Source organism: Heliangelus exortis, chromosome 1 (assembly GCF_036169615.1).
Source record: "Heliangelus exortis chromosome 1, bHelExo1.hap1, whole genome shotgun sequence".
In the NCBI taxonomy this organism is placed as follows: domain Eukaryota; kingdom Metazoa; phylum Chordata; class Aves; order Apodiformes; family Trochilidae; genus Heliangelus; species Heliangelus exortis.
The window spans coordinates 143551922-143564787 of NC_092422.1; the positions used below are offsets into that span (position 1 = coordinate 143551922).

General features: G+C 37.7%; 1 protein-coding gene across 3 annotated transcripts in view; it reads right to left on the reverse strand.

Annotated features, from left to right (window-relative positions):
- The window catches only part of LARGE1 (LARGE xylosyl- and glucuronyltransferase 1), a 281380-nt gene that overhangs the window by 222384 nt on the left and 46130 nt on the right, over positions 1 to 12866 (reverse strand). The window contains exon 1 of one of the 3 annotated variants that reach the window (XM_071729328.1): positions 5539 to 5603. The exons of the other annotated variants lie outside the window; for them this stretch is intronic. The gene's annotated coding sequence lies outside the window, so the exon portion shown is untranslated. Of the gene's footprint in view, positions 1 to 5538; positions 5604 to 12866 lie in introns of those variants that run through there. 3 annotated transcript variants of the gene reach the window in all.

The window sequence follows — 12866 nt, forward strand, 5'->3', positions numbered from 1 at the left end:
TCTCAACAAGCATACCTCTGCCTAACCTTCAATATTCTCTGCTACTACATTTCATAATAGAGAGATACACAGTTCCTAAGGTGACAAGGCTTTTGGAATCACTTCTTGTGAGCATCCTAGTGGGAGGCCCTGCTTGCCTGAAGTAGACTTCAATACTCCATGAAAATCAGGCCCCTTTTCGGGCTCCCTGGCAGCAATGACTTTGAACAGGGGAGAAGCAAGCACATACTGGATAAGTTATGGTGATTTAAATATGTGTTACAGAGCAGAACTAGTTCTTTTAAGGGTCAAAGACAGCTTTCTATTTCTAAATTACCTAGTTTAGGTCAGCCTGAAAATAAGACTTTCTTTTTGCCTCTTCTGGACCTGCTTATCTTGTAGCCTTAAATACGAGATTCATAATGTTAAGTAACTTTTTCCAATTATCCAAAGTTCTTGTAATACTTGGCTTTTTTTTTCTGGAATAGCAACTTGCCTTTTTCTACTTGTGCCAGACATCAGCAGTTTGTGTGTCTTTTTTGGCCTCTCTTCGCTTTCTTTTGCATCCCAAATGTAATTTACTGGAGACTATCATGCATACAGGTATTAAAACACAACAGAAGAGTTCAAGTTTCTTTTCAAAGTATCACTGAGAAACGAGCATGTAACTTCAAAAGAAAATGAAGTACTCTTACAAGCAGTCAGGTAATTTGAAAAAGAGAAAATGAATGACAAAGTTGTAACTTTTAAAAAGTACTTTTAAGTTGTTACTTTAGGTCATCTGATTGAGAACAACTTTAGACACAACCTTTTTTTTCCCCTCTTTTTTTTTTTTTTCTTTTTGACATAATGAAACATTTTCAGTCTTCTAAATGCTGTGGTGTAGTGAAAGGAAAAAAAAAAAGGTGAGAGAGCAATAAAGGAAAATGAAGAAGGTAGTAAAGAGGAGTAGGATACTGAAAGGGTCTTGATAGATGTTCAAGACATTTGTCAACACTCTCACTTAGATACAGAGACTGAGGGGCAAGGACACCCCAGGCATGACACATAAGCACTGCAGATAGCTAGAGCATTGACAGAGTGACTTCTCAAAGAGTCAGTCTTCTATGATCTCCCAGCAAATAAGAGATTGTTATCAAAAGCAGCTCAGCTCTCTGGGAATGGAGAAGCACCGAAAGCCCAGAGCAATAATGATCCCATTCTAGCTGCCTTCATTGCAACAGGCACAGTTGCACCACACAGTGGACGAACACACTGGAAAAGACCTGCATATTTGTTCCTCTTCTGCAGTGAGTTAAATAACTAATGATTCCTCATATCAGTGGTGAAGACTGTAGCGACACTGGCACATAGCAGACCTCTTTAATGTTATAGAAATTACACAAGAATATCTCCCAGTGTGGAGTGTCAGTAAGCTTTGATGAGTCTAAGAGTTTATTCTATCTGCCTGCAATCTCTCTCCATATGTAGCTCTTGCAGTTCTTATTCAACTTTCTTTATTTCAACTTTCCATCTGACTTAAGCAAAAGAAAAAAATTACATACTGTTTCACAGTAACCAAGGCGGTGTTCAGCATTTGTATGATGCTGATGCAAGATGGTTGTACGGTCAAAATCTGAGAGGCCAGACTTCAGATTGTGTTGCAGTGGCAGCAAGAGCCTTAACAATAAACTGCAAATTTAGGAAATTCCCATCTAATACTATCTATTGCAGTTACATATCACAGGCTTAACTTGCAAGATACAGGTTTTTAGAAAGCTGGCTGCATCATGTTTATCATAGGCATTAGAACAGCCCAAGCTAGTAACAGAAAATTCCAAAAAATTACTTTTCATCTATTCCAAACTCCTTTTTAAGTTGTGGGAAGAGAAACAGGTAATACAGGAATCTGTTTTACCTTGCAGTACCATGTCTCACATTATGCCAACTGCAGTGGGATCAGTAGGACGCATTTGGCATTGCGTAGAAGACACCTGCCAGCCCTCTCCTCCTGCTCTGCACAAGCTCTCTGTGATGAGAAGAGGATGGTGCATTCTGCTACTGCTGGCTTCTGGAAGAAATTTTCTGATGCTTAGTGTGGGATAGCAGACAGTACAACCATGGTGGAGATCCCAAAACATAGATACCACTTTTGTGACTACTAGAGTTACATCACTGTGATTTAAAAAAAGCTGGTAACTAAATACAAATCTTTTTAGCTCAAATTGCTGGCTCATTTCCAGTTCAGTTTAGTAACTGCAGGAAGGCCATAGTTCCAACAGCTGTTAAGATTTTTTTTTTCTTTTTTCTTTTTTTTTTTTAACAAAGCTCTCAAATAGTTCACCTATCTCACAACCTCACATGACCATTTTCAGTATGACTTACCTATACATTCTGGGTAGGATCTTCCACTAACAAAAATCAGTGACTGCAGCTACACTAGCATATGCCAGAAGAACTTCTTGTCCATCTTCACTGCATGTTTCCTGTCCCTTCACTCTTGCAAGTAGCAGTAATAAATGTTGTAGCCATAACTCTCCTTGACAGCACCATATTTAATGTTGCACCCTTTCGAAATGTGTCTTAGAGACAAAGTACCTCTGGCATGGATGGAGCTGTATATCCTCCTCAGCTGAGGGAATAGAGCAGCATTTGAAACATAATCTCCTTTGAGCACATGAAAACCCTGTTTCTGTCTTCTCTGAGGAGACAATGGCTGTGAACCATGAAGTGCAAACTATGTGGCATGATACCACAGTGCACAAAAACACTGGCAGTGTAACAGCGGACACATTTTTATTTAAAGTCTTTACCTTGGAGAAATACCACACCATTTTAAAAAAATGATCCATCTTCCATATGTGGTCCATAATCCTGGATTCTCAAACTGTCTCCTATCTGTCTCCAGTGGAAATTTCTACAAGATACTTTTCAGATTTTCAGTGGAAAAAGCAACTACCTCACAAACATTGTCAACACAGGTCACAGTGTTGGCCTTGAACCTACAAATAAAACTGTGCATCTGCCTTCTCCATCTCTCCTACCCATAATAAAAGGCTCAGTATTACCTATTGTTGATGTAGTCCTTTTGACCAGGTCTGAAAGAAGATGTGAACAGAACTGGATCATCAAAATAAATCTGAAAATACAGTATCTGGCTCTACACAGACGTACTTTCCAAAAATGAAACTACAGATTGAGACCAGTCCTTGAGAAAATTATGTTTTACCAATGAGGCAATTCCATTGCTATAGTAAAGTTAAGTTAAAGAGACAAAAAAAAAGGGGGAAGATGAATGGGGTGAGGGGGAAGATCAGTCAGTGGGAGAAGGCATTGTTAAATTCAAATCATGATGTGTTTTACCCCAAAAGCACATTTGATATTTTAAAGCCATGTTGTAATACAGTTTCAAATTTGCTTCTTTTTTTTTTTTTTTTTTTTTTTTGTATGGTTCGCAAACCTTAATAATATATAGACTATAACTGTTAACAAGGCTGTCAATTCTCGAATAGGATTTAAAACCAGGCACGCCCACCCCAGTATCTCTAGTGTTAGATAAAAGGATAATGAGCTGGGTCCTTTCTTCAGAATCTTGAAATTGCAGCAGATACCATAGTTTTGGTTTTATTTATTGTTGTGCTGATGGAGTTTGGCCTTGGAGTGTGTTTCTTCCCTATTTGGTATGAGATAGTGTGACAATTTTTGCTTTGCCTTTGGGAGAAATGGTATTCTTTAGTTCTTTTTTTTCCTCTTTTTTTGTTCCTCTTTTACAATGTCTTATCAGTTCGGATACTAAGAAGTAACTTTTTTAAAAATAAAATTACAACAAAATCCCAGTTCAGGCTCAGTTTTGATCTGCTGAAACAAAAATAGACAAACTAATACCTTGACCAGATACGTATATGATCCAGCATACATATATATCATCCACTTAAGATTCCATGAGATGTGTTTGTTTCAGTCTTCAAGAAGGTAGAAAGAAGTATCGGGCACTCTCCAAGATCAAACTGATTTACTGAATAGAAATCATGTGTCATAACTTGATATATGGCCATAAGAATGTCCAAGAGTTCATCTACATGAATAATTGCTGCAGACATCTCTATCTCCCTTTCTAAAGAGAAGACTGAATGGGATGCAAGCTGTTGGTGATTATTTTGTAAAAATGTTTACATGGGTATTCAGTTTGGAATGATAGAAAACTACAGATTGCTTGGCACAGGTCACCAAGGTCCCCAAGCCACGATGTTAGTAAAGCACAACTGCTATAGGTGGAAAAAATAGAAGCCCTCTCAGAACAAAGGATAATTTTTCAGGCTTTTTTTTTTTTTTTTTTTTTTTCTTCAGTCAGAAAACACTGATTCATAGTAATGAATTTGTGACTGTCACTTATCCTGGTTAAAATTATTTCTATAAAACCTTTAAAAAAAAAATAGAAACACTTATAATGTAGACATGAAAATATATAACCTTAATTTATTCTTAATACATGTATTTTTGTCCATGAAAGAACAGTTCCTTCTCACATCTTAATGCCACACTCCTAGACCTTATTTTTGAGGATGCTTGGGTGGGTGGTGGTGGGATCATCCTCCTTTGAAGGAATAACTTCTAAAACAGGGGAGGAAAAAGACCAACTTTCCTGACTCAAATGATATTCCCCTGCTAAAGAGGGACCAGAGGTGTAAACCAGCCATCTTAAGCTCAGTCCTGTGCTTGGTCATAGAATCATAGAATTGGCTGGGTTGGAAGGGACCTCAGAGATCATCAAGTCCAACCCTTGATCCACTACCGCTGCAGTTACCAGACCATGGCACTGAGTGCCACATCCAGTCTCTTTTTAAATATCTCCAGGGATGGAGAATCCACCACTTCCCTGGGCAGCCCATTCCAATGTCTGATCACCCTCTCGGTAAAGAAATTCTTTCTAATGTCCAACCTAAACCTCCCCCGGCACAACTTGAGACCGTGCCCTCTTGTCTTGCTGAGAGTTGCCTGGGAAAAGAGACCAACCCCCCCCTGGCTACAACCTCCTTTCAGGGAGTTGTAGAGAGTGATGAGGTCTCCTCTGAGCCTCCTCTTGTCCAGGCTGAACAGCCCCAGCTCCCTCAGCCTCACCTTACAGGACTTGTGCTCGAGTCCCTTCACCAGCCTGGTTGCCCTCCTTTGGACCTGCTCCAGGACTTCAATATCCTTCCTGAACTGAGGGGCCCAGAACTGGACACAGGACTCGAGGTGTGGCCTCACCAGCACTGAGTACAGGGGCAGAATCACTTCCTTGGACCTGCTGGCCACGCTGTTCCTGATACATGCCAGGATGCCATTGGCCTTCTTGGCCACCTGGGCACACTGCTGGCTCATGTTCAGCTTCCTGTCAATCCAGACTCCCAGGTCCCTTTCTGTCTGGCTGCTCTCAGCCACTCTGTGCCCAGCCTGTAGTGCTGCATGGGGTTGTTGTGGCCAAAGTGCAGGACCCAGGTCCTTCCACACCTTGTCTTGATAAAGACACCTTTAATTTCCCCCTGTTCTAAACTGCAGCGAGCCTCGACATGCCATGCCTTTAGCCTAAGCAAGAGGTACCTGGTGCTGCAGGTTACAGGAATATTCCCTTCAAATCCCAGAGCTTCTCCTGTAACAGCCAGATGAACAGCTGAAAGCCCAGCAGCTGCCTGAGAGCTATTTTGGGGGTTAACAGAGATTGTTTACCATATGGGGAGACAGACCAGATAGATGACCATCCCACTGCCCTTTCAGTCACCTGGTTTCAAATTAATTACTATGCCTCCTACAAATAGTTCATTACAGCAATTATCAGTTTCTACCACAGAAGCCTGAATACTGGTATGTCAAAAAGCCCTGGTGAAGTAGGGTTCAGCAAAGCTAATGAATGCATAAAAGCAGCTGCATTCCTTAGAGATGCTGCTGTACTTGAAAGATGTTATATTAAAAGGCTTAAAAGAATGTCTGTGTAGTTACTTTCTTCCCTCCTAATGTATGTCCAGTTCTCAGCACTTGTGACACAAATACTAAGGCTTAAGTAGCGAATGAAAGGGATGTGTGCTTAGCTCCCAGTCCTGCTTTCCATGTACTTCAACCAGTGGAGTTACATATAAAAGCAGAAATGTCTTCTAAAATCAATTACATAATTCCCAGTATGGGAGCTGAGAGCTGGAAGGATGTAATCAGTATTTCAGTATTTTTTATCTTTTACCTTTTTCTTTTTTGTTTTTTTTTTGTTTTTTTTTTTTTTTTTTTTTGGGGGGGGGGAGGGGTGGAATGAAATCAAGTAGGCTATTTGCATTAATCTGATCATTACTGAATTGTGTTCATGTGCTTAAGAAGTTTTAAGTTTCTGGGAAATCAAATAATATTATCTACATCTATTCAAAGTAGTATGATCAATGACTACTCAGTCTTATATTTCACAGCAAAAGTACTCAATGTTTTGAAAAACAACCAAAAAATTTAAAAATCATAGTATTTTTCAAGAAAATTAATATAGATGGTCTAGTGAAAGAATGGCTCTTTGTTGACAAATCCTGAGGTAAAATAATTTCATATGCACTGGATATCCTCATTAAGCTTCTGCTCTATCAGAACATAAGAATTTTAACCAGTTTAAGTGCACAAAAAAGTAAGCATCAATATAAACAGGGAGAAAAAATAGTTTTTATAAACAGTGACACATATATAATTGTGTATTAATCACCTCTCACACTGCAATGTAAGCATGAGGTTGCTTCTGGCATCAGACCATATACAGTGTGTATTTTTAAATATGCATTCCAAATAAGTGTAACGATTAAAAAGTCTGGTTGCATAAACAATTAGGTCTCTGAGTAATCCAAAAACCTTTGGATTACACAAGCTTAACACACATTCCAGTCCACAAAGACAATAAAAGATGAACTAACACAAATGAAGCCAATTTTAGGTATTTATAAAAATGGTAAAGAATTTAAAGGATTTCTCAGGAAAAGAAAATAAAAATAAAAATTGTGGTGGAGTGAGGTTCAACAACAAAAAAACCCAAAATGCACTTCCAGAACACAAAACAGAAAATGCAACTAGAATAACACCCAGGGAAAGCATTACAATGTACAATATTACCATCCTTCTTAAAAAAACCATGCCATGAGCAAAATAAATACTGCTACCTTGCTAAAACTAAACTTCACCTGTTTTTAATTAGGATTTCCTAAAGAAACAAAGCTTCTGCAATTACTTGTTGTTGTCTGTAATAACTTCAGCATCTGTTGGACAATTTCTAACAAATTTGAAAGCAGGTATCTTTCATTCCAAATCGAGATCCAACAACAAGGAGGAAAATCTTATGCATGTGGTGTGGGTCTTGCTTGCTTCTGAAACTGTTGAAAAGGTTCAGTTAGCCATTTACCTTTCAATTTTTGGATGACCTACCCTGTGATTTTAACAAGATCAGACTAGGAAAGGTCTTACACCGTACCTCTGTAGTTTGTGCAGACTTCTCAGGGTACACAGATTAAATAACACTGTGAAGGAGGCAGTGAAGAACGCTGAAAACAAAGCCTGTCTATGGCTAATACTCATAATACACAAGGAGGATGTGAGAAGCTGACAGCACTGCACTGAGATAACCAATGAAGGTTATCCAAGTAGCCTTCATTGCATTTTGCCAGTTTCCTAAAACATATGAAGAGAGAGTTTATTTGGTTTTTTGTGACAATCTTCCATTTCCACCTTTATGTTTCTAAAGGCAACATACAAAAGTGAGATCTCCAGAAATGCCCAGTACCAGCCTAGTTTCAATAGAGTATATAGATATTCAATAGAATATATATATAGATACAGATATATAGATATATAGTTCGATGACTATTTTAAGCATTCCTATGGAGAACACCACCTTTACCATTTGATGCCATTCTTCCTAGAATAATTCAGAGCTGTCCACTAAATAAAAGAAAAGGGAAAGTGTGCAACGAGCATACAAAATCCACAATAAAATGTATGTTTATGCATTCTTCATATTTATACTTATATACTGTTTAATCTAACCCCTTTATCAAAAATAAAGCCTTCCAAAGGAAAAGCATTGTAAGCCAAAGTCTGTCTTCTCTCCATGTTTCTGCAAAGACATCAGAAGATAAAATCTGGTCTAGATTTTAACCAATGATTCTGTTTTAGAGCTATCCACATTCAAGACTGATAGGCTTGCCTGCTTCTTTAAAGCAAGTGAATTTCTGAAGATTAATTTTCCGCAGTAGCTGTTCTATACTTATCTCAGACTACAGAACATGGATTCCTTCCTCTTGCAACATACACGTTGCCTCAAAAAGAAAGCTTCAGTTCCTCTGCTTAGACTCAAATCCATCTCCTTTACCCTCTGCTGACTGCTGTCATTACATTTTGAATGACAGTGAGATCCCCATACAAAACGAAAACCTTGTTGATCAAAGATCATTTAGAATCAACAATGAATCTATAGCAGAGGTGAGATGAGAATTTAGAAGAAAAAGAATCATATCTTATAATGTACTATACCATACCTGTTTCCTTTACAGCCAAACAGACTGTCATTACCAACAATATTAGTTACAGGAATTGTAGAGGAAAGTATAGAAAAATTACCAGGAATTCTCCTCCCTGTTCAATTAGTTCACACCCAGCTCCTACCCAGTCAAAGGGATGAGGTCTACATTTATTCACATTCTCTCTCTCCCCTTTACTGTTTACCTGACTCTCGCTGCAACCAGCACTTAGAAAAAAAATTATCTGAATTGAATAAATCACTACAAATCATTTGGTAATTTCAGTAAGTAAAAAACATGCCGAAAAAGAAATATTTAGTTGTTGTGTTAACTGCTTCTATTGATATGGGAAGTATTTCCAGCCTGCATAATCAACAAGAATTGAATAACCAAAATTTATCTTAAATATTTTCATTTCCAAATAATCCAGAATATCAGAAATATGTTCTTTTAAATAGCATTGCACTATTTGGGAGCACAGTATGCTGGTTTTGAATTAGCACCTCCAACACCATCCACCTCACCTACTGAATCACAGAATCATGCACAAAGATGATACATATATTTCTTACTCTGTGTATATGAATAGTTTGCATTCATATTAAGTCCACTATATTCACTCTTATGTCAATAAATGGTTTGACATTGTAAAATATACACACTGTATGTGGTATATTTTTAGAACCAGGAAATGTGAGCCATTAGGTATGTGAGCCGTGGCATTAGGTATGCCATGTAGCATAAACATTTACAGTTTTTCCACTTTGGGGAAAAAAAAAAAAAAGAGAAAACAAGACTACCAAGCCAAATTGCCTCCAAATCTGTTCATTTTCAATAAGTTTTATTGTTCAGTTAGCTTAGAGAAAGATGGATCAGTAGATAGAGATTCTGACAACCAGAATGCTAAGAAAGTACCTGTCATCTCCTAGTTATCACCAAATGAAGGGCAGATCCAGTTGAATCAGTCACATCAGTGTTACACAGTAACAGTGTAAGTGAGAAAAAGATTCAGATCCTAAAAATTTAATTCCAATTTGGGAAAAAAGTGCTTCATAAACCTCCAGAGTGTATCTCATTTGTGTTTTCCAATTGTCTAGGAATATCTACAAGTCTGTCAGTCCTACTATCCTCTGAAATAATGTTTGAAGTAGCTGGATATCTGAATGTCTCCAAAGAAATGTGTTTTGCCTGCAAATATCTAGCACAGACAAAAGGACAGCTCCACTTTCATGCAGACTGAGATGGAGAGACATAATCAGAACTTGTCTTTCCTGCAATGCACAGCTTTCTGCATCACCTTTTTTTCCTCATGAGACTTTCAAGAGCTGTGTTTTTAAAATTATTTGTGATAGGAAAAGATAGAGGCTTTCACCTTTTCTATTAGGTATGATTGAGACCTAAAGTGATTGCAGATTTGTTTCCTCTGAAGGTCTTCAGCTTCATTTCTTGTGAACAGGAATGTTTGTCTCTCTAGGTATTTCCCATTCACAACTTCTAGCTAATTTCATCTGAATTTGACAGAGCGTCAGCAGTTTCAATAGATAAATTTCGCTGCTAGTTTTGTGGAAATCAGCAACTATGGAAGCACAGGAAGGGGAACAAAGTGAGTGTTCCCAGTGAAGGAAGGTAATTACACCTCAATCTTTATCCAATACTTTAGCATGTGAATGAGTTTGCAGTAACCACCCTGTCTGTTGTTAATTCTCCAGCCAAGTAAGTAGGTGATATGAGAAGAATCCGAGAGTGTTTTGTAGAGGGGTAAATTAGGATAACAGGATACATTTCAATAGAAAATCAGTCCTCATTAGTTCAGCTGTTTATGAAACAACCTGTTTTACATTTAAATTCCATGCTCAGTATGCTATTGAGTGCTGTGGTTAGCTGAACAAATAGTGTTTTGACAGTAAAAGAGATTGAAAACTGAACCACTGAAAAAAAGAGAGAGAAATTCAGTCACAACTATGACAACTCTTTACTGATATAAAAGCCAGAAGATCTGTATGAAGGTACCAGACAGAGGTCTGAAAAGCCACTAGTTGAGAGCTGTTATTACGAAAGTAGAGATCTGAGCTTCCTCACTGTCCTTAATTAATGCCAAATCAGAACATCAGGAAAAAGAGATTCAAGAACTCTTTCAATTCTGTTTACAGTTCAGGGTTCAAACCAGCTTCCCACATAACTTCTTAGAAGATGACATTTTCCTTAAAAACTGAGCTTAATCACACCAAAATAAATAACTAACTATCCAGATAATGCCCTGAACGTCTATTTTTTACATCTCTAGCCAATTAACATCATAATTTTGTAACTGCAATTTTTTCCTGTTAACAGGTCAAATGGGAAATTGTAAGAAACCTCCTGTTCTCCAGAAGTAGCAATTCCTACATTCTAGGAAGACATGCAACTGTACCAGGGAGTTCTAAGGCAGCAGTCTTGATAACTGATCTGAAAAATATGATCTTGAATCTTTTAGAGAATAATTTCTTTATTTGATGGTACAATCAAGTACATTAATGCCTTATAGTCCAACAAAATATTTTGGGGAACATGTTTTAGACCTCAAGGATGGCACTGTACTTCCTTTCAACATACATAGCTCTTCCCAGTGTTGTGCATATTCTTGACTCACTACATCCACAGAGAGCAGTATGCCACTTCTCTGCTTCTATTTCAATAACTAGAAAAGACAAGGAAGTACCTCCCCTCTTCTTATTTTCTAAATTAAATTCACCTTTTTAAAATAGGCTATTTGGAGTTCTGGATGTATAGCACTGCAGGCAAGTATTGCACTTCAGAAGTATAATAGTTTTTATATTGCCCTATTTTGCAAAAAAACCCTTTCCTGATCCTTTTTAAGGTCACATCTGCTCTCCTTTAGGATTATATCACAGTCACATTTCATAATCACCTTGCAGTTGACAGTCATTTCTGACATTCTTTCTGTTCCTTGGTCATTTTCAAGCAAAAGCATTTGAAACATATAAAAAAGAGTGTTACAATTCCATGTTACTGGCATGATCTTTAATTCACACTGTTCATCTTACTTTTCCATCCAGCACCCCTGTTCTATATTCCACTGCTCCACATCATCAGCAGCTTTCAGGGGTCTTTTTTTAATGCTAACTTCCCTATCAAGAAAGCATTAAAATATTTTCAAATCTGACACTGGAAGTACTCCAGCATTATTCCCCCCCCATCTATCATTGTACTCAGCTTTACTTATTGATTCATTGCAGCAATTTCTCCTGCCTACCTTTCATTCCTTATTCTAAACTTCTGTTTTATCTTGACTAGTATTTCCCCATGTACCTATGCAACAGATGTTTTACTGAAATCCAGATAAATAGGAACTCCGGATCCTTTCTCAAAAATTATTTTTAATGTTAGGTAGCAGGTTAGCATAGTGCAACCTCTCTCTAGTAAATTCATGACACATTTCACCTCATTTGCTGTTCATGTCCATGCCTGTAAGCATCTCCTCCCTCCAAGTATATTCTAAGATAATGTACTGAGATCAAACTGACAAATTTGTAGCTTGGCAGATGCCTCTGTCCCATTTTGAAAAAGAGAAACCATAGATACCCATTTCCAGCCATATAAAACACCCCATTTTTGATAAATTCTAAACGGGTGCTAACCAGTTGATCTACAATTTCATGTACTAGTTATTTCAATATCTTGAGGTAGGGATTATCAAGCCTGTTCAGTTTGAACATGATAAGTTCTTTGTGATTTGCTTCCACCTCAGAAATGGTAATTTCCATTTCTATATATACCCCTTCCCAAGAGCTATCCTGCTTTCCCTACACAGTCTACATTATCATCTTCACTGGAAACAATAGCAGAGCATCCATTTAGCTTTCAGGCCAGATGCAGATTACCTTTAATCACCACCCAATCATTTCTGTCTAGTGTTTTCATTTCTCCTTTCTCATCCTCTCATTAAGTTTAGAATTACAGAGCTGTTTACTATCTGTTTTGACTTTCTTTAAAGAGAGATCTACTCTTCTGCATTGGTGACAAACTTGAGTGCTGAATATGTGTCAAAAGACATTCTATAAATAGGAACAATCTCATTCACCAGAGGGGATCACTGAATTAATTCCAAGAAAAGAGAGGAAAGTTTAAGAACTGGTGAAACTGGCACACTCTTCACCCTGAAAAGTGGGCTATGGTGATCTAGCAAAAAAATGTGTAAAGAAGTAACAGAGAAGTTCCATGCAGTAGCTGTGTAGCTTTGAAATCCATTGTATATCTTCATACACAAAACCATGTCTTCACATCAGTGGCTTTCAACAGCTGTTTTTCATTCTTTTATGGCAGTGAATGTAAGAGGAAAATGCTCACATGTGAACTGGAATGATTCAGAGAGCAGCTGTGTTGCTGCCAGGTAAAACT